Source organism: Lepisma saccharinum (assembly GCF_977018435.1).
Source record: "Lepisma saccharinum chromosome 12 unlocalized genomic scaffold, izLepSacc3.1 SUPER_12_unloc_1, whole genome shotgun sequence".
In the NCBI taxonomy this organism is placed as follows: domain Eukaryota; kingdom Metazoa; phylum Arthropoda; class Insecta; order Zygentoma; family Lepismatidae; genus Lepisma; species Lepisma saccharinum.
In genome coordinates this window covers 13,112,637-13,134,752 of record NW_028142891.1, presented here as the reverse complement: position 1 = coordinate 13,134,752, position 22,116 = coordinate 13,112,637, and positions in this window count along the sequence as shown.

The following is a 22,116-nucleotide window of genomic DNA, read 5'->3' as shown; positions in this document are numbered from 1 at the left end:
GAATGGAAGTGCGTGCAGCATCATGCACTCTTGACACAAATATATATAAGGCGTCGATTGGTGGTAAAGTCGACGCAAGATCGACTTCAAGGTCCACTGCATCGTTGCTCGAATGCAACCCGGTCGGCCCGACTGAGATTCCAGTGAGGGTGTTGTTTACGTGAGTGCTGAAGATGTTCGAAAGTGAAGCAGTGGGAAGTGATCACTCCCACAGAGATCAGGGTGAACGCTCCAAGATGTGGTAGGAGCAAGGCTGGGACTGCAAAAGGACAAGTCCAACGCAGAATATGTGCCAGAGGAAGGGCTGAAATATGTGGGAGTCCCATCATTCAGCAACGTTGCCTCACGGAATTGATCTACTATTTGACCCCGGGGCTCTGTACGAACGGAGCCCCACAAACGATGGTACGAATTAAAATCGCACAAAAGAACTACAGGAGACGAAAGTTGCTCGAATATAGAAAGGAGGTCCTCAAGAGAGAATCGCTCCTCCCTTGAATGTAGACACTGCAACCGGATATTGGTTGTGGTAGATGGACCCGCACGGCGACAGCTTGGAGGGGGGTGGTGAGAGAGATTGGCGTTGAGTGGATGTTATCTCGAACACCGATTGCAACACCACCGTGTGCACGACGACCCTCAGAAAGCTTGTCGGTGCGGTAAAGCGTGTATCCGTTCAAAATCACGAATTCATTTGGACGAAAATGTGTCTCTTGGAGACATATGATGGCAGGGTCAAATTCAGATATAAGAATTTGCAGTTCCTCGAGATGCGTTTGGAAACCGTTAAGGTTCCATTGGAGACAATAAGCCATATCTGTAGGTAAGATTGTTACCTTTTAAGGCGTACTCTATTTCTAGGCCCTGTCACCTTGATAAATTCTTCATCCGCGGCTTCGTCATGTATCATGTCCTCGGGTAAGGACACAGAGGGCGAAGGGGATGAAGAAGGGGGAGTGGAGGCGGGTGCTTTGAGCGCCCGCCGGGCAGCTTTCAGCTGCGCTTCAAGTCTCAGGGTGGTTCATGCCGCCCTGACTGGAGAGCTAGTAGACTTCAGAAAATATTCCTTTGTATGCACCTGCTTGATCTTCCTCTCTGTGGAGCGAGGAGTGGTTGCTGGTTTCCTCGAAGCAGGGCGGGCTACTACTGGAATCGTTGTTGTTTGAGTTGACACGTCGCTGGATTGTACACCTACACTGCGACGGGTAAGAGCAGCTGCAGCAACTGTAGCGATTGGCACAGGTAAAGTGGTGTGTATACTTTCCCGGAGACGTTGTTTCGCTTCGCCAGCGGAGATTTTCTCTGTGACGACCAACTCTGATTTTCTTCTCTTGTTGGAAAGAGGGGCAGTCACGATGCCAGACTGGGTGCTCGCCTTGGCAATTAATGCATTTGGGACCAGAAGAACAAGGTTCGGTCCCATGATCAGGCAGACTACACTTACCACAAAGAGCGGTAGTGGCCTTGCAGGAAGGCTGAGTGTGCCCAAAGTGCTGGCATTTGAAACATCGCATCGGGTTAGGGATGTATGCCCGGACTTTTAGTCTCAAATATCCAGCCCGTACAATATCTGGGAGAGTGGTCGTTTTGAACGTTAGTATAATCGAAGCAGTTGGCACAAGTTCTCCGGATTTTCGCGTCTTGATTCGCTGCACCGCGGTGACATGTTGGTCTGAGAGTGCTTCAAGGATCTCTTCCTCCTCAGCATTTAGCAGATCCCAGTTGCGAATCACACCTTTACTACTGTTAAGTTGACGATGGGGTTCAACATTAACAGTGAAGTCGCCCAAAGATCGTAACTTTAAAAGGTTGTTAGTCTGGCGATCTGTGCTGGTCTGGATAAGTAGACTCCCGTTTCTCAGCTTCTTTATTTGTGGAACATCGGAACTAGCGGCGTAGTCTAGCTGTTTCTTGATAAGGAATGGTGACAAGTCCTTCAATGTAGCAGCTCCGTTTTTCTGTGATGTTGCAGAAACATCGTTACTATCGGTCTTCTCAACAATACTGATAACAAGGTAACGTGGCACGTTACTTGTCTTTTCCACTAATTGGAGCGGGCTCGAAGGCAGCACTCGTTTTGGGGTTTTCCCCCGTTTGAGGTATTTTTTGTACCCATATACAAAATTTATTTATTAAGTGGAGGGTCCATAAATTGTCGCCTCGACATGCCCTCTATGCCGAGGAAGGCCTACACCCAAAAATGGAGGCTACTCGAGGAACAAACCGAAATCCCCGAGGCCACGTTCGCGACTGCACCTACCCCTTAAGCCAACACTGTCCCACCGGCACGTGCAACTCACACCTTGGGATAGGTTTTTTTTATCGAGGTTGTCTCCTCTAGCAGGACCCTTAGTTATAGGGAGGTCAAAGATATGGAGATGAATGACGTCATGGAATGGTGAAAACGTGAGATATGGATGTGAAGAATGAGTGGAAGGATGAGATGAAAATGACCTCCCTACCTTACTTATAGGGAGGTCAAATATATGGAGATGAATGACGTGATGGAATGGTGAAAACGTGAGATATGGATGTGAAGAATGGGTGAAATGATGATGAAAATGGCCTTCCTATCTTGAGAAGTTTGCTTTATGGAGAATAACGCACATTTCCCACATTTCATCCATGATGAGATTTCCACTCTGGGATAAAGCTTCATCAAATGTGGTCCACGAGAGAGCAGCAGCGTTGTCATTCCTGCTGTGTAATCATCTTTTCACAACTGCCGAGCGAGTGGGCCAATGTAATATAAAATGTAGTCGCGGACCGGACCTACTTAGAATACAACTTTACATCGCACCACATAGAACATAGAACCAATTCAGAACCTACAACCAGGGTGGGTTGATTTAAATCACTCTAAGTAAATAATTTATAGAATAATGTACGTAAGTTTTTTTATTTTCATTTTATTTAAGTTAAAATTTTGGGAGCGTCAGCACTTAGGCTATTTTGCTCCCATCAGATTATACGGGGGCCAGCCGCTTATCATTACAAATAACAACTAACATTGCATAACTAAAAATCTTAAAATCTTCTGACTTCATTAAAAGCTGAGGTTGTAAATGGGCACTCAGCACACACATGGACAAAAAACAGGACAACACAAAAAATTATACTGGCCACAGTGCCAGTCGCCAGAGCCTCGTTAGTCTTTAGTCCAGGGTGCACTACGTGGAAGTGAGGTTGACTTTTGGGCGCCTACGTGGAAGGTACCCCTTACACCCCTAATGTACATAAGGATTTTGTAGATATCAGAGACACTTTTGGTGAAAGTATTAATTGATTGATTGATTTAAAAACTGTTTGGGTGCGTCAGCATTAAAGGCCATTTTGCACCCTTCTATGTATAAGGGGAAATAGCCCGTTATCTAAAATTCTGACTTAAATCTTAAATAGGAGGGTATATAGCCCCTTGGGAAAAAATTAAAAGTGCAAGGTAGTAAAAAGACCTGCACGAGACAAACACAACACATTAAAAACTCAGAAGAAACAAACTAAAAACCTCCTTACAGACGGTCGAAGAGTCCAGCTCTTCGTAAAAAACTAAAAACATTTAATAAAATGCTGCTGTCATCACCAAAGAGGGATGACAAACAGCCGGAAAGGTTAAGTCTGCCGGAGGTAAGCAAGACCGACACATTCAACGAGAATGTGACGAATGCTTAAAACGGCATTACAAACACGACACAACGGAGGGTCCAGTCCTTGTAGCAAGTGACCATGCTTGATTTTTTTTTTGATTTGATTTGAATTTAAAATTTTGGGAGCGTCAGCACTTAGGCTATTTTGCTCCCGTCACATTATACGGGGGCCAGCCCCTTACCATTACAAATAACAACTCTAACGTTGCATAACTAAAAAAATTAAAATGTTCTGACTTCTGTTAAAAGCTGAGGCTGTAAAGGGGCACTCAGCACACATAAGGACAAAATAACAGGACAATACAAACAAAATTATACTGGCCATGGGACCAGTCGCCAGAGCCTCGTTAGTCTTAAGTCCAGGGTGCACTAACGTGGAAGTGAGGTTGACATTTGGGTGTACTACGTGGAAGATCACCCCTTACACCCCTCAAGTGACCATGCGTTAGACGGCTGTGTCCTAGATGCATGCGGGTAAGAATGACTTCTTCTCGCCGAGAGGGACGGGACGAGGAACGCCAAGCACCTGTGGTGGTCTTAATAGCGTGAAGCTTGTTCCCCGTTTCCGTATCCCACTCGGCCTGCCAAGTGTCAAGAAGGCGACAACGGAACACGTTGTGCAGGTCGCTAGCTGGCAAAAGGTGGATGAGAACATCGCCATCTGCAGCAGCAGACTTGGCGGCAGCATCAGCTGCTTCGTTCCCCTGAATGCCCACGTGGCTAGGGACCCAACAGAAGTGTACATCCGTGCTGGCAGATAAGGACACAAGCCGTCTGAATATGGGCTGCGCTACCGGATGCCGGGAATACGGCGAATCCAGGGTCTGCAACACACTGGTCGAATCACTGCACACAAGGACTTTCTTCAGAGCATTGACGTCTGCAAAGTCCAGTGCCTTTAGAATGGCGTACAACTCTGACATATTGATGGAACAGGCAGGATGTAGCAAGTAACTGGAACTTTGAGAGTCTAGGACGAAGGCGCAACCAACTGATCGATTGTCTTGGACCCATCCGTGTAAAACACATTAAAATTGGGGTGCTTCGCACAAAGTTCTAATTTAGCAGGAGAATAACTGCAAGAGTGGCGGAACGCCCAACTTCAGGATGAATGGTGCCGTAGCATCTCTGAAGACGTTCTATTGCAACTTAATTCCGGTTATCTGCTACATGAAGGCTTGTTGTTTTACAAGGATCAGAAGGGACGAGGAACTTACCGATTATAAGTTCCAGATGTTTTGATTTCTAAGGTAATGGTTGCCGAGCACGACGAAGCTGGTTATTTCGGGTTCACCAAAACGTATAAAAGGCTAAGACTTCATTTCATTTGGCCGAAAATGAAAGAGAAGATTGCGCAATATGTGCGGGAAAGTTTGGTATGCTCCCGAAACAAACCGGACAGGAAAGGAATCTCTAGACAACAATTTAGCATTATGAACATACTTCCCCATGAAGTATTGTCTATTAACATAGTGGGAAAGCTACCTAGATCCGGGACTTTTAACTTTACCCTCACCATGGTGGATGTAGGCAGTCGATACGCTATAGCTTACCCTTTAAGGACTGCTAAAACTGAAGAAGTAAAAAATAAACTTGAACAAGGATATATGGCTCATTATCCTAAACCCAAATATGTTTTATCAGACAGAGGGACTCAATTTACTTCCCATAAGTGGGCTAATTTCTTGAAGAAACATGGGATAATTCCGTGGTTCACCACTCTCTATCATCCTGCAAGTAATCCCGTAGATAGGGTAAACCAAGAAATCGTAAGGTTGCTGAGGACTTTCTGCTCGAAGCAACATGATTCTTGGCACAAATACGTAAATAAAGTATGCTGGCTGATTAATTATTCGGTATCCGAAGCTACAGGATACGCCCCAGCTGAACTATTTTATAACAAGCCGGTACCTTCTAATTTATTGAAGCATTTAGAATGGCCCGAAGGAGACGAAGGAAAGATCAAATGGGAAACCAAATTGTTCCTGGCCTCATATAAACCCAGAACTCAGAAAAAGAAAGGCGAGCAAACCGGATATATTTTGAACACCGGAGATTTAGTGTTAAAAAGAAATCGTAAACTGAGTTCGGCACCAAACAAAGAAATCGCCAAATTTTTCGAATATTTTCTAGGTCCCTATGAACTAGTAGAAATCGGGAATAATGTGGCCTTGCTAAGGGATCCCTGGACGAAGAAAGTTTTAGGAAAGGAGAATTTCCACAACCTTAAAAAAATTAATTGTTCAGCCGAACGTAAAAAGGAATTGCTGGAGAAGTGGAGCTCGAGCCGAGAAGGCCTGGAACCTAGAAAAACAGAAATTTAATAATAGTGAAGAACCTGAATGAAAAGAAAGACCTTATAAACAGATCACAGGGAACTGAGGATGTTTCCATAAGCCCAGTAAGCGTTATTGCTTGGCAAGCCAAGGAAAGGCTACCAGGGGAAAAGGTTGATTCCCTTACTCTTCGAGAATAGAAGAGAAATTATTGCAACAATTTAAAGAAAGAAATTGTTATTTAAGAGGCTGAGTCCTCATAGCGTTAGCATAAATGGCTTAAAATGTAAACGTTTATAAGAAAGGTCAGATTTGATAAAGAATGGTTTAATGTTCAAGAAATGTGAGAATCTCTAAAATTACTAAAGGGTCATTAACTAATACTGAATGGTCTAGCCTGTAAGAATGAGTATATATTTGATGTTACATTTGTGCTACGCAAATAAAAAAGGGTCAAAAATGTTATAAGAGCTAAGTGTTGAGAAAGGAATAAGAACTAATGAGAGAATTAGAATTTCCTATTATGTAAAAGATAAAGTTTGAGATGATTACCAGATCAAAGGTTTGGAAAAGAATGATTCATAATTATGACGAATCAAATAATTTTGATAACTGTTATGTGGATAAACTGAAAAATATGATATTTAAAGCCAAATTGTTTTTGAAGAGGCTTATTACATAAACAAGATGAGATATTCAAAGGAAATATTTGTCCTAATTTTGAACTTGAACATGTAACAAAGAAGTTTTATTGTTTACTGTAAACTTCTCATAACAAAATTGATTGATCTGTAACTGATATGACTGAATAAGTTAACATTAATTTGTGTTATTTTCAATAATTCGAAAGGTTTGTGATGTTGGATTTCTTTGTTAAATCATTAAAACTGTTGTGTTGAAAAAAAAACTAATTTTCTAATTAACAAAAGTGTGTTAAAGACTTCAGATATGGGTTACCAACAAAATGTTTATTTGAAAAAGAAAAAAGAAGAAAGGTTGTGATCAAATATTTCTCTTTCATGTAATAACGTTTGAGAATTGTATGATATGTTGATTTAATCGTTCTATTTAAAATTTGGATATAATATTCTATTTAAGAAATGTACTTATTATAACTTGTTATAAATGTTGATAAAGCATTAATATTTGGGAAACAATATGATTATTAGTTCTACTGAACTAATCATTTAATTTGAAATAATAAACCCAATTGGTATATATAAAAAAAACTTGATACTCTAATAAACCTAAATGTAAGTTTATTGGTATCAAAAATAAAAAAAAATAAAAATGTATAAGTAACGCAAAGAGTTTAGACAAAGAAAAATTTGTTTCACTTTCGTTTCTCAAATTTTGCTTTAAACTACAGAGGGGGGAACCTCTTACGACCTTACTTATTTTGTAACTTTGAGATTCCATGTTAAAAGAAAAATCTATCTAGTGTTACCTCAAGTCCTTGTTAATGTCCGTGATACTACATGTTGTGACGCAAATATGAACGCTCCAATCAAGCCGTTGTTGAACTAAAGTATTCACCTTTATGTAACTATCTAAAGAAGTCAGCTCGCTTAAGATAACGGGCATTTATTATGAAGTAAATATAGATTTGCCAATCAAAGATTATCAATGGTTGATGAACTAACCTAATTGTAATTAAATAATGGCGGAACATTTAAATTTGTATAATTCCAAAATGTAAGATTTTATCAACGTTAAGGAAATAATTGTTAACTCAAATGAACATGTAAACTTTCTTTGTAAATTATTAATTGCCAAACTATGTATTTTTCAAATATCTTTCTGTTGTAATTTGGAGTATTGTAATAAGAAATTACCTAAAGACAGGTGTTCGAGGCTGGACCTTTGGGTATAAATACGAAGTAGTTTGGTCCGTAAGGAGGTCTGTTCTGGTGTCAGTCTAGGAAGAAGTGAATAGGTGCAAGCCGCTCTTCTGTAAAACCTAGACTGGCCAAATAGGAACGGTCTAATCTAGGAAGAAGTGAATAGGTGTATGCCGCTCTTCTGTAAAACCTAGGTTAGCCGAATGGGATATAAGTTCCAATTTAGGAAGAAGTGAATAGGTGCAAGCCACTCTTCTGTAAAAGCCTAAATTGGCCATCTCGGGTGATAACTCCAAGTTTAGGAAGAAGTGAATAGGTGTATGCCTCTCTTCTGTAAAACCTAGGTTTGGACCACCCTAGAGTTTGACCTTTCCAGTTAGTTTGAAATTATCTATTAACAATTGATCTCCAAGTTCCAGTTACAAGTTACCTAACCACTGGCTGTAAGTACTCAAGCAGTAAATAAACATTTCTTTAAAACTTCACGACGTTGGTTGGATTTGTTCTGCATCTACCCTGAAGATAGGTTTCAGTGTAGACCCTTAGAGCCTCAATGCTCCCGGCTATAGGAGTAAAGGGTGAGGAAAGTTACTAGGAACGTAACAACGTGGTTCATAATTTTCAGAGCTAGACGCATCAGAAAACTGCGTGGCCAAGATATTACCTATGTCTCCGGAATCGGTGTACAACGTCCCATTGTGCTCCAGAGCGCTCAGAGGAGTAGATGCACCCCCCCGATGCGACGTACTTTGGTCCAAACGGCTTTCGACGAAGACTGCTTCGTCAGAGAAGACACATGTTGGACCCAGCACGCCTTCTTACTGGCTCGAATGAGCCGACGGGCACGGGCACGCTTAATGCGGAACTGCTCGAGGTTTGTGGCAGTGTGGTTCCTATTGAATCGATCTAGGGCATGATTGCGGTCCTTGATGGCTGCGCCGATCTCCGCAGTCCAACAGGGGACTGGGCGTCGCCTCGCAGGTCCACTGGGATGTGGAATGGAGGTCCGCGCAGCATCATGCACTCTTGACACAAAGATATCTAAGGCCTCGATGGCTGACAAGGTCGACGCTAGATCGACTTCAAGGTCCGCTGCACGCTCGAAGGCTCCCCAGTCGGCCCGACTGAGATGCCAGTGAGGGTGTTGTTCACGTGAGTGCTGAAGTTGTTCGAAAGTTAGAACGAGTGGGAAGTGATCACTCCCACAGAGATCAGGGTGAAGGCTCCAAGATGTGGTACGAGCAAGGCTGGGACTGCAGAAGGACAAGTCCAACGCAGAGTGTGTGCCTGAGGAAGGACTGAAATATGTGGGAGTCCCATCATTCAGCAACGTTAAACCTGATGCCTCACGGAATTGATCTACAATTTGACCCCGGGGCTCTGTACGAACGGAGCCCCACAAACGATGGTAGGAATTAAAATCGCCCAAAAGAACTACAGGAGACGGAAGTTGTTCGAATATACAAAGGAGGTCCTCAAGAGAGAATCGCTCCTCCCTTGTGATGTAGACACAGCACACAGATATTGGCTGTGGTAGATGGACCCGCAAGGCGACAGCTTGGAGTGGGGTGGTGAGAAAGATTGGCGTTGAGTGATGTTATCTCGAACACCGATTGCAACACCACCGTGTGCACGACGACCCTCAGGAAGCTTGTCGGTGCGGTAAAGCGTGTATCCATTCAGAATCACTGATTCATTTGGACGAAAATGTGTCTCTTGGAGACATACGATGGCAGGGTCAAATTCAGATATTAAGAATTGCAGTTCCTCGAGATGTGTACGGAAACCGTTAAGGTTCCATTGGAGACAATAAGCCATGGCTGTAGGTATGATAGTTACCTTTTAAGGCGTACTCTATTTCTAGGCCCTGTCACCTTGATAAATTCTTCATCCGAGCGTTCGTCCTGTATCATGTCTTCGAGTTAGGACACAGAGAGCGAAGGGGGAGTGGGGGCGGGTGCTTTTAGCGCCCACCGGGCAGCTTTCAGCTGAGTTTTAAGTCTCAGGGTGGTCGATGCCGCCCTGACTGGAGAGCTAGTAGACTTCAGAAAATATTATTTGGTATGCACCTGCTTGAACTTTTTCTCTGTGGAGCGAGGAGTGGTTGCTGGTGGTGTCTGCCAGATAGACATAACCAAAACTCCAGTGATAGATCCCAGTGTTTGCAAAGTATGACGAGTATGGTCATAATTAGTTAAATGTTTGTCAATTTTGAGTAAGTCATTATAAATTCAATTCAGTGTTAGAATTTCACGATATATACTTACGGGTTGAAAGTGATTGGTTCATTTAATTGCAAGAATTCACGCTAGGTGGCTGGTAACTACGGTAACTAAATGCAAGAATGTCATCGCTAGATGTTTCTTTAATTATGTTCCAAATTTCAGTTATATAATTTCTTCAATTACTAAATTTTAATCGACTTATTTGATTGTCTAACTCCATATTTGCGTTTGTTAATAAGTGTGTTGTAAATCGTGTTAAATATAGCCTTTTTAGCATATTTATGATGCTTCTAGTTAACGCTCTGGTTCCAGGCTAAGGGAGATTTCCTTTCGCGTGAGTTCAAGATTTCATATGAGAAAACACACACTTTAAGAACGTTAAGATTTGATTAAATCTTTAATGAAAAACTATGGATGTGGGGAGATCATGCTATAGACACCAAACATAGATATAAGATCCTTGTGACACTCTACATGTATATATTTGTAATGTTTATGCATGTGCAACTTCTTACAAAGTTAATGGAACCTGAGGTTTGAAAGTGATGAATTGTTGAACGCGCGACGCGGGACTGTGAATTTGTGCGGGAAGCGGGCTGGAGCTCGCAACATGGACGAGGAAGGTGATGGCTTCAGCAGCTGATCGGTGCAAGAAAACGGTTTATTTGGATAATATTCTGGAGAGTAGGAATACATGGCTACTCTGAATAAGGAATACAGTTACCAGTGAAATGATTCTGCTGTTATTTCCTTTGGAGATGCTTCGTCGCGGAGTGGGAAGTGGTGAAGTTTATCCTTGTCTGAATTGACCTTGAATCGACCCCTCACCCCAAGATCGTAAGTAAAAAGCTTTGTTCTTTATTGCTCTCGAGAGACCTTTTGTATCGAAATTCAGAGGTACTGCTGAATAAGCATAGCTAGCTATGCTGTGCAGTGTTAATTGACAAAAAGCCGTGTCTGATCTACTCGGACATCGTGCACATAACAAAGAAAAGTGCGACGCCATATTAAGAAAGGTTGCAAGTGAAAGAAAACCTTGCAAATTTCATGTACAAGTAGCTATTTCGATTGGCTCAAGTAATGAAAGATCATACGATCACAACGGATAAGTGAGAAAAAGGTTATAGGGTTATTTTAGTAGGTGTCACGTGGCCAAAATAAATAAGATAGTAAAGCTCTTATCAAATGGCGTTTAAACTAGTTTATATAGGGCATGCCAAACTCAGGTAGAAAAATCGGCTGAATTGTTTCTTAGGAAAATATGTTGTATGTGATATCCCTCTAATTTTTATTTGAGCATATGAAATGCGCAAAATGTGGTTGGTGAAGGGATGTATACAAATAAACTGCTGTAATCAGTTTTTGGATACCTATGTTTTTGAAAACAAATCCTTTTTTAAAAAAAGGTCGTGCCAGAAATAGCGGATCTTTCACATATTAATTCTGAACTTTTAATCAGTACTTGCTTATGAAAAGAGATTAATATTGGTGGTGAAAATTCTGTTCCTTAATAAATATATTGTTTTATTTTTTGAAATTAGAACTCATGTAACATGATGTTATTTGTACAATTGAATCATTACTTTCTCTATGGTTTGAATAAAATTTACATCTTACAAAATATCGACGTGATAAGATTTCACCTGAAACCAACGTTTCTAATATATTTAGTGTCAAATATATGTGTATTAATGTGAGGTTCCTTTCCAGCAAGAGGGAAAACTCACGTTCGAGTCAGTGGTTATTAAATGATTGTATATGGGCAGATATTTGCACTTCATCCTGTTCAAACTTCTTGTAGGATGTAAGGATATGCAACGGGAATTGATCTTATGTGGTGATGTCCTGTCAATGAGTATCCAAGTGGGTGTGTAATTAACCGAAATGTTTGTCCGAACTTTTTCATTTGAATTGACATCAATCAGTATTTTTCCGTGGCCGCGGTGGCTCAGTCGGTAACGCGTCTGACTACCATGCTCAAGGTCCCGGGTTCGATCCCCGGCCGGTTCAAATCCGGGAACTTTTCTAACGGTGAAAGCGGCCCCGGCGCCCACCCAGCGTCGAATAACATGGGTACCTGGGGGAAACCTTGGGGGGTAAAGGCGGTCAGGGGCGTGATGCTGATCACATCACCCCCACTCACGACTGGATCAAGAAAGTGTGGGGCGTTACACCCACACCCCCTATACGCCTTCATGGCGTGGTGCTATGCACAGGGGAACACTTTACCTTTTACCTTTTTTACCAGTATTTTTCTTGAAATACAGGGCATCATACATCGGTCAGCTGTTCAGTGTTGGGGAGCATTCATTAAGTGAATACTCAGTTGAATGACAAATTATGGGTCATTGTCTGATGTTGAACTTTGATAAATAACTCAACGATCAGTTACTAGTATTGAGTTAATTGAAATAAATCAGGGTGAACAAATTGGGTAAATGTCAAGACATACACAAGGGCTGGTCAAAAAGTAAGAAAACTTAGATAACACAATACTTCAATTGTAATCTTATATTTGGGTGTTTTTTTTATATAGAACTAAATACTAAGGATTTTATTTCAGTTATCAAACCAGTGGTCCGCTAATCCTGTTTCTAGCGCTGTAGGTGAGACACGCAAAGACAGTGAAAGTTTAGTGGAAATTGAAAGATGGTATGGGAAAAGGGGTTTGGCAATAGAGTTGTGAAGCGGGTGGTTAGCAGTGTGAACAGACCGTCAGCTTAACGTCTCAAAAGGTGGTGTCTGCAGATAGACATCACCAAAACCCCAGTGACAGATCCCAGTGTTCGCGAAGGTGGTGTCTGCCAGATATACATCAGCAAAACTCCAGTGATAGATCCCAGTGTTCACAAAGGTGGTGTCTGTCAGACAGATATCAGCAAAACTCCAGTGATAGATCCCAGTGTTTGCGAAGGTGGTATCTACCAGGCAGACATCACCAAAACTCCAGTCATAGATCCCAGTGTTTGCGAAGGTGGTGTCTGCTAGACAGACATCACCAAAATTCCAGTGATAGATTCCAGTGCTTGCGAACGTGGTTTGCCAAGCAAGCACCGCCACTACCCCAGTGAAAACAATAGAAGTGAATCCGAAAACAAAGACAATAAGGCGACTCAGGGTTACCGTAAGCAAGCTGAAGAAAAAAATATTAAATGCTACGGTAGCCAAAGCAAATAGTAAAAAAATTGTATTGGAGGAGTTGAAAAAGCTTGTCCCAGTGAATTTGTATACCTTTATTGAAAATCAATTAAGGGTATACAATCTATCACCTCGTGGTAGAATTTGAATTTAAAATTTTGGGAGCGTCAGCACTTAGGCTATTTTGCTCCCTTCACATCATACGGGGGCCAGCCCCTTACCATTACATGTAACAACTCTAACGTTGCATTAAAAATCTTAAAATGTTCTGACTTGTTAAAAGCTGAGTACACATAAGGACAAAAGAACAGGACAACACCAACAAAATTATACTGGCCGTGGGGCCAGTCGCCAGAGCCTCGTTAGTCTTCAGTCCAGGGTGTACCGACGTGGAAGTGAGGTTGACATTTGGGTGTACTAAGTGGAAGGTCACCCCTTACACCCCACCTCGTGGTCGAAGGTGGACCATAAAAGACAATTCACTTGCTTTAAGTATTTACCTCCATGGTCCTGCTGCATACAAAGCTTTAAGAAAGATCATTACACTGCCCAGTAAGCAAACACTAATTAAATCGATGTCTCGACTGACTCAACGTCCTGGTTTTTGCCCAGTACTTCTGAAGACAATGTCAATAGTTGCAAAGAAATTGTCTCAGAGACAGGTTATGTGTGCTGTCATTTCATGAAATGGCCATTAAAACCAGTGTTGTATATAATCAGAAGTATGATGTTATAGATGGATATGAAAATTATGGCCCATCTGTAAAGCCTGATCATGAACCAAAGTTAGCATCCAATGCACTTGTGTTCATGGTCAGAGACCTTTGTAGTAACTGGAAGCAACCTATAGGCTATTTCTTCAGTGGTAATGGTGCTCCCGCTTCAGCTCTACAAGCCCTTTTTGAAAGAAGGCATGCTCAAAGATTGCTGAAGCTGGATTAACATTAGTGGCTATTGTCTGTGATCAAGGTGTTCACAATCAAATGCTATTTAGAGATTTAAATGTGTCCCAGATTGCCCATTTTTTTAGTATGATGGTCGAAAAAATTTTGCCATGCATGATCCCCCACACCTGCTGAAATCTGTAAGAAACAATCTCCAAAAGTACAAAGTATTTTTTGGTGAGAGACAAAGAGAAGTCTGCTACATGGAGTTTCATTAGGAAACTCTATGAAGTAGACTCAAAGCTAAAATATCGCACTTCTCCTAAGCTTTCAAAGCGCCATATAGATGTCAGTGGGTTTGCGGCAATGCCTGTCTCCTTGGCGGCACAGGTCAGTAGATATAAAACGGGCATTTAAGAACAAACCGGTTATAACCGGTTATACAAGTGTCATGTGCCATCGGGCACTTAACAAGTGCAATCAGGTGACCCTGTGTCGGGATGTGTCATGTGCCCATCTTGCATCTTGGAACATGCATGTTAGAACATGTTATTTCCCAGTAGGGAACAGTGCATCTTGGGCTAAACTGGTTATAACTGGTTATACAAGTGTAACTTGTCATCGGGCACTTAAGAAGTGCAACTTAAGGCTATGCCTACCCCTCTGCAAGAGGCCACCCCTCTGCAAGAGGCCACTTACACTCACTTCCGGTCCACTTCCGGTCTACTTCCGGTCCACTTGTGGCCAAGTTGTGGCCTATTTCTGGTTTATATATATTGCATCATGCTGTGCAACAAATTATTATCCAATAAATTATTAGATATGTGTTGTTTTCTGATTGGCTGCTTATGACATAATGTGATTATGTGTTATATTCTGATTGGTTTAAATAAGCAGTGTTTCTATTGGCTCTGTAAATCTATATAAGCCAGGGCACAGTGCAGATTCTTCACCATTGCTGGATCGGCAGTGGAACCCACAAGTGGGGGGCAGAACCTGAACAGGCTCCACCAAAGTATAGGAGACTTGAAGCATATAATTTGGCGGAATAACCCAAGTAAGGTCATAGAAACAATATACACTGATACAATGAAAGCCAATTTTTGGCAGGGGGGCCAAAGTGGTTCCTAAATACAAAATCTCAAGAACTAATTGACATAGAGCTATGCAGTTTTTTTTGTCTGCCTGGTACTCAAGTGCTCTATCATTGTAGACTATAGTCGAGAGCCCCAACTCAATTTTCTTCTCTGATTCTTGTTGTTCTATAGCTGGTCTAGGAGGTTTTTTAAGTGCTAAAGGTGTGTGAATATAAAGCTCTGTTCTTAAACATTGTATATTAATAATTTATTGCCTGAAATTATACAATTTGAAAAAGAAACCTATAAAAATAAACATATACCCCAGTATAAACTCTATTTCATGATATTTGTTGTTTTTTCTATAATTTTTATTAACATAAAATTATAACAATTTTAGTTAAGTGTGAGTTATTCCAACAAATTTTTCTAATTGTATATAAATAAACAATAGGTAAAAAAAAATGAGTAACAAAATAATTAGATCAAACCAAAAACAAGAAATCTTGCATAGAAATGAATATACTACAACAGACATAGATGATGATCTCTCAGATATTCCAAATTTTCTGGCTAAACTGAAGCAAAAAATTATAGATGCAATTCAAAGCATGCTTTTGAAATGTTCCCTCAAAATATACTTCACTCTATCCTCACTGTATATAAATCCTCGTGGTGAACAAGAACAATATTCTCATTGTACCCGTGTGTCAATTTTACACCGTGATGATATCACTTGTTTGAATGATATTTATGATAAAATGTGTGAACAACTTAAACTAAAACAACAAGAATTTGAAGGCAGAGGTTCAGGATGGCGATTGTGTAATACTGATCATAAACTTGAAATTAAATTAGCTCGATATACTCCCCTTGGTGGTGGGTCTAGTTATATTGAGCTGCCCAAAAAGATTAGAAACAAACATGCGGTGTTAAATATTCAAAATGAAGATGATATGTGTTTTCTTTGGTGTATTATAGCACATTTTTATCCAGCACCAAATAATAAACATCGTGTCTCTCACTATATGAAATATTTTGATGAGTTTGAACAAATAATGTTTGGTATCCAATATCCAGTAGGTATTTCAGCTATCCAGCAATTTGAAAAACAATATGAACAGCACCACAATCAACCATTAGCTGTGTTTGTTTATGGCTATGATGAAAAATTCCACATTAATGTACTTAGACACCATCCACCAGCTAATGATGCACATATTATTAGATTGCTGTATGTTTCTGAGGGAAATCAAAAGCATTATTGTTTGATACAAGATCTCCCAAAATTAGTGAGAAACCAAATAACATTACATCATAATAGAATTACCATATGTGATTGTTGCCTATCAATATTTCATGGCACAAGTATGAAAACAAGAGAAGAACAATTAAAGGAACATATTGAAAAATGTTACCTCTACCCTTGTGTGACTTATAAGTTTCCACTCAAAACTATAAAATTCAAAAATTTTAAATCACTAGTGCAGCATCCATTTGTGATCTATGCTGATTTTGAGACAATACAGAAACCAATGGCAGTATGCCTCCCAGATTCAAATTCATCATACACAACACATATTGCTAAACATGTTGCTTGTGGTTTTGCTCTGAAATTGGTAAACACATATCACACAAACAGTCCACCCCCTTATATTTATCGAGGTGAAAATGCAGCCCAAAAATTTATCCAAACTCTTCGAGAGTGGGTGGAAACACTTGCTCCAATTTTACATAACACAGAACAGATGAATGATCTTACACCAGAGCAACAAGACCAACATAATAATGCAACACAGTGTGCATACTGTAACAATAAGTTTGATTCACATTGCCCAAAAATTCAACATCACAATCACTATAGTGGGGATTTCATTGCCAGTATTTGCAATCCATGTAACTTGAAAATACAGAGATACAAATTTATTCCAGTATTTATTCACAATTTGCAAAATTTTGATGCACACTTGTTTATCTCAGAATTGGGATATGATGCAGAGGATATTAATATTATACCACGCAGTAAAGACAAATATATCACCATAGAGAAAACTATTAGATTAAAAAATGGAAAAATTGTTTCTCTCAGGTTTCTTGATTCATACCAATTTCTATCTAGTAGCTTGGCAACTCTGGTGAAACAATTAACCGATAGTGAATTTGTTCACACAAAGAAATATTTTGGTGATGATAACATGAAATTGCTGAGAAGAAAGGGTGTCTACCCTTATCAATACATGGATAATTTTGATAAATTTAATGAGACACAGTTACCACCACGAGAACAATTTTATAATCATCTTCAAGATGAGGAGTGTAGTGAGGAAGATTATCAATATGCCCAGAAAATTTGGAATACACTAGATTGTAGAACAATGGGAGATTATCATGACAAATATTTGATTCTGGATACCCTCCTATTATCTGATGTGTTCGAGGCTTTTAGAAGTAGGTGTTTCCACATATATCAACTAGATCCTGTATATTATTACACAACACCTGGTCTATCCTGGCAGGCTATGTTTAAGTATACAGGAGTTGAAATTGGTCTTGTTGACAATATTGAGCAGTTCATGTTTATTGAGTCTGGTAAACGTGGTGGTATAGTACAGTGTCCTTTGAGGTATGCAAAAGCCAACAATAAATATCTAGCTGATTACAATCCTGGCAAATCTTCTACATACATACTATACATTGACATGAACAATTTATATGGTTATGTCATGACCCAATCACTCCCAATTGGGAACTATCAATGGATGACTAATGCAGAACTTGAAAACCAGGATTTTCTAAATTGGGGTGAAGATCATCCAGTGGGTTGTCTATTAGAAGTTGATTTAGAATATCCATCTGATCTTCATGATGAACACCATGGATTTGCTATGGTTCCAGTTTCTCAGAAGATTCCGGGTACAGGGGAAACAAAATTGGTGTTATCTTTTGAAAACAAATATAATTATGTGCTTCATTATCGACTGTTACAATATTATGTCAAGCATGGTTTGAAACTCACCAAAATCCACAAGGGATTGAAATTTGAGCAACAAAAATGGTTAGCCCCTTATATTCAAGAAAATACAAATCGTCGCATACAGACAAATTCCAAGGTTGAGAAAAATTTGTATAAATTAATAAACAACTCTATTTATGGGAAATGTCTAGAGGATAAAAGAAATAGGGTGAGATGCTCTTTGGTGTCTGATCCTAAAAAAATCCAGAAGCTTATTAATGACCCCACATACAAGAGCTTTAACAGCATCACTGATGATCTAACTCTTATTGAGAGGAACCCTGTCAGTGTAATATGTGATGCACCAATAGCTGTGGGTGTTGCTGTTCTAGAATTAGCTAAATTGGAGATGTATAAGTTCCATTATGATGTTATGAGGCCCAAAAATAATATTCAGATAGCCTACATGGATACTGATGCTTTTGTATATGTAATAAAAATAGATGATTTATACAGTGATCTGTTTTCTATGAGAGAACATTTTGATTTTAGTAACTATCCAAAAGATCATCCACTGTACAGTGTTGAAAATCAGATGATCCCAGGAAAAATGAAAGATGAGGTGGAAGGGTCCATAATATCAGAATTTGCTGGCCTCAGGCCAAAAATGTACTTCTTAAAGATAGATGGCAAAAATGAAATAAAAAAGGCCAAGGGTGTGAGTCTAAGCTGTACTGCTAAACTCACAATAGAAGATTTCAAACAGTGCCTATTGAAATATGAAACCTTATTAATGTCAGCTCATCATCTTACTAGTAGATTGGATGGTGTCCATACCACTATAAAAAACAAAATAGCACTCAATGGCAATGATAATAAATTGCAAATATTAGATTGCAATGTTCATACAAGAGAGTATGGACACTATAATACAAGCAAATCTTGCAACAAATGTTCATCATAGATAGATGTAACTTAAAAATTGTTATATCTCCATCCCTAATTGAGCTAGGAGGATGGTTGATAACTTGTTAAACATATAGAAATTAAAATTGTTCTATTATTCTTTCATTCTTCACATCATATATGTATGACTTCTCTACAATTAAAATTGCACTGCATGTAGTGTTCTCTGGTAGTGCATCATGAAATTCACATACTATTTTAATATTAGTTCTATCATTTATAACTACTAATTTTCTTTTTGAAGCATTTATTAGAAACATTGGCCTATGAGCTATGAATTCATCTGGATCATAATACATATTCATATTTCCTTCAGTAACTCTCTTAAAAGCAGAGTATCCTTCATATAATTTTAAATAATCTCGATTTGCTATGTTCAAATTGTAATTTTCACGGGGGAACACTTCATTTCTACCATTCTTTAAATATATGTTTTTAATTTTACAGTCATCAAACTGGCTGCTGTCTTTTTCTTGATTGTCATCTCTTGCTGTTTGGAACAGTACAGCTACAAACTCTGGCATGTCATATCTTAAAGATTGAAACTGTGTTGTAATATCATATTCAAAAAACTTGCCTTCTACAGCTTTAGATATGCACTGGTAAGTATAAAAAACTAAAGGAATTTTTGGATTCTTCAAGATGTTGGATTTATACTTGAGAGAATAATTTGCTTCATATTCAACAATTGGCATTCTTAGTTCCATGGACTGTATAACACATTTTACAGCCTCTGGCAAGCTAGCATCATTTGCTGTACCATCTGCATTTAAAGTTTTGTACCTCATGATGGCATTGTTATTTGAATTTAAAATTTTGGGAGCGTCAGCACTTAGGCTATTTTGCTCCCGTCACGTTATATGGGGGGATGGCATTGTTATCATTGGGTGCTCTACGAAATATGATGCTAAGACCTCCTTTCCACATGATCTCTTTGTAATCACTAAAGAATCCAAATAGCAATCTCATAGGGAACAACACTGTGTGAGATTTTGTTAGAATTTTTGTACCTGCTTCGAATCCAGCAGCTTTGTAGTAAGCACTTTCTGCTTTAGATAGTTTCAAAGTTCCTATTGTAGTGGATGTAATACCAGGGTAATCAATTCTGTCTATGACTGTGCCATGCTTCTTGACTTCAACTTGTGAGAACAAGAAGGGTACAAAGTTATTTATAAGTTTCACATTAGCAGTAGGAGGAAATTCTTCACCAGTGCTCTTCTTAACAATATCAAATTTTATATACAAATCTGATCTGTGTGGATGAATAAACCCATCCCCTGCTGTGATTTCAAACTCGATCTCTTTGTTGGGTTCATTGAGGTTTGCAAAGGTCCTCCTGTTTGGAGGGAAGGACTGTAATTCATAACTTTCAATATTTTCCATTTTGGGTATTTATTTATATATTTATTTATTAAATATTTATTTCAATTACTGCAGTGGTATTGGCACCAGCAAAATCAACTATCTCATTCTTCTCATTTGTAATTGTTATCTCTATGTAATTAACTTTGTCATGTGAAACTGGAAAATAGATTGGTGGGATGGGGGAATAGAAAATTGGCTCCATGAATTCAGAATTTGGTTTGAATGTAGCTATGATACCTGTTTCCTTGTGTCTACCAACTGAATTTTCTTCAGCTTTGATAATCATCCCTTTAGCAATGTTGCAGTGAATGTTCAATGTCTCTATAGCCAAGAATTTTGGTATGAATTTACCTATGTGTCTAATACCTGGTTCTAGTTTGGTGTTGTTGGGAAATCCTAAAATCTCACCCATGCTAGACAGGTCTACCGTTTCTTGAGCAGACACAATCTCCACTCTGTGTGTTACAGAATTCTGAGATAGGAGTACACTGTTGCCAAGTTCTGATTGTAAAGTAGATAAATTATACTGTCCAGGGGGAATAACAATTTTCTCATTGCCCACAACTATAGAATTATTATAATTTGTTACATTTGGAATAAGATACATGCTGTAGAAAGCTCTGAGAGCTATGGATTTTGGATATATGATATCATCATGGAGATGTAGTTTCAAGATCGATGTCTCACTAGAAAGATGAAAAATTCCCATGCTTAATGTACCACACAGCTTTTTGAAAATCTTCTAATTTGATGTTATGTATTTTATTTAAAATTCTGAGCATGGTAACACAAACATGACCACATATAATTTGATTGAAATTTTGTATACGCTCATCATTGTAATAAATGTTTACATGTTTTAAATAATTAATTAATTCTGTAGGGGGCACCCCACCAAAGGAGTCAAATATGTAAGCATTGTTATTCTGTTTATAATAGCATATCCAGTGTGTACCAATATTTTTGGACATATCCAAGTTAACCACACCACATTCTCGAGCCCCCCAAGAGGGGGGAGAACTATTTTTAGGGAGAGCGTCACTCATGAAAACACCTCTGAAATACTTAATTTTAAATATTTTAACTAAAGATTCAATATCTTGGTTGGTGAGTGCTTCTTCTTTTTTTTAAATTTTCTGAGAGCTTTGGATTTCATACCACTGAGTACCCTAGACTTTACACCACTACCCCCTCGTAGGGGGCTCTCCATAGCTAGATTATGTCTTTTCTGTTCTTCTAGTTCTGCTTTATTCTTTTTTGAATCTATTACAGTTTTGGCAATAGCAGCGCTCCCGCCAGCCAAGCTCCCGATAGCCCCTAGAGCAGCTAAGATGGCAGGGATGCTAAATATGAACCCACCACTATGTGATTTTTTTCTTCTATTTTGCAACCTTTTTAATTGTGATGAGCTAAGTAATAATTTCATTCCATTCCCTTTGGCTATACATTGTCTCTTCTTCTCTTGTTGTTTTTTAGTTAAAATTGGATTAATTTTTAAATTTTTAAGATTATGATATGGAATCTGGTAGACAACACCTTTAGGTTTCATGTTGTTTATTATTATTATTTAAGGGTATTTATATATATTTATATTACAAACCCCACCCTAACTTTTGTTTTGTATTCATAGCAATTGTTGTACCCAATGCAGTTATTTTTTCACCCAACGAAGCATCTCTGCTGGTTAATCTTCCAAATGCTGCTTCTTCTAATTTTTGATCAGCCACATGTCGAGTATCAAGATCTGC